The sequence below is a fragment of the Condylura cristata genome, unplaced genomic scaffold (assembly GCF_000260355.1).
Source record: "Condylura cristata isolate star-nosed mole 26May11 unplaced genomic scaffold, ConCri1.0 scaffold00074, whole genome shotgun sequence".
In the NCBI taxonomy this organism is placed as follows: domain Eukaryota; kingdom Metazoa; phylum Chordata; class Mammalia; order Eulipotyphla; family Talpidae; genus Condylura; species Condylura cristata.
This window is the reverse complement of record NW_004567175.1, coordinates 4,751-5,785: the sequence shown is the minus strand read 5'-3', so window position 1 is coordinate 5,785 and position 1,035 is coordinate 4,751. Positions and strand designations below refer to the sequence as shown.

Here is a 1,035-nt window from a genome sequence, read left to right as displayed (position 1 = left end):
CGCCCCCCAGCCTGCTGCCCCTGGAGGAGCGGGCGGCCCACTTCCGAGACATGCTCCTGGAACGCCGGGTAAGGCGGGCGTGGGGCGGCCGGTGAGGGAGCCGAGGGCCGGCCACCCTCCTCGGCCCCAGGGCCCGGTGCAGGCCCCTGGGGGCTGCCGGGACCCGCAAAGCAAGCGCCAGGTCTGGGGTGCCACCCCCAGAGGGCCGCTGGTGCACCCCCTCCAGCCGGGACCTCCTCCGTTGAAGCACCCCAAGTGTTTCCAGCAAGGTCAGGGGTCAGCGTCGCGGATCATGGGGCCATGTGACACGTCCCCTCCGGAGGGCTCTTTCTCGTGGACAGGGGCGTGGGCAGCCCCCAGGGAGGGTGGCCGTCAGAGGCCAGACCCCAGGCTGCCCCGCCAGGAGCAGGGCGGGACCCGCCTCCCCAGCGGCCCGGGAGCGGGGGACACGGGCTTTGGCCGGGGCTTCCTCGCCTTGGTCTCTCAAAGTGGAACCCGCCAGGGCCCCGAGGACAGAAGGTGGCCCAGCCACGGCGCGCGGCCCCCGACGGCTCACCATCTGCGTGGTGCCGAGGGCAGTGGCCCGCCTGGGCGGAGGACGTCTGGTTGGCCAGTGAGGGTCAGACCCTGCCCCTGCGGGGTTGAACCTGATGTCAGCTGCGGCCGTCCCGGCACAACGCTGCTTTTGTGGTGCTGGTTGGACGACTGGCCACTGGCCGGCCACGCTGGCCTGCCCGCTGCCCGCGCCTGGACCAGGTCCCCTTGTGAGGGGTCCCTGAGAGGGCGGGCGGGGAGGGGCCCGGCGCCCAGCGGTGGGGCTGGTGACCAGTAGCCGCTAGGGGCGTCTCAGGACCGTCCCCCAGGCGGGCGAGACCCTTCAGAGCTCAGGTCTTCGTGCAGGGCCAGGGGACCCAGGGGCACAAGCCCCCGCCCAGCGTGGGGACTAGGGGTGGCCCCAGCCCCGCCGGAGCCAGAGCAGCGCCCCCAGCTGCTGCGGGCACCTGGGCTGGCCACGCCCCCGGCCACGGGGTGGGG

At 74.2% G+C, this 1,035-nt stretch overlaps 1 long non-coding RNA gene across 1 annotated transcript in view; it reads left to right on the top strand.

Annotated features, from left to right (window-relative positions):
* Positions 1-1,035, top strand: part of LOC105854637 — a 2,555-nt gene continuing 1,520 nt past the window's right edge. The window contains exon 1 of the long non-coding RNA XR_001146230.1: positions 1-68. This is a non-coding gene — a long non-coding RNA (uncharacterized LOC105854637). The remainder of the gene's footprint in view (positions 69-1,035) is intronic.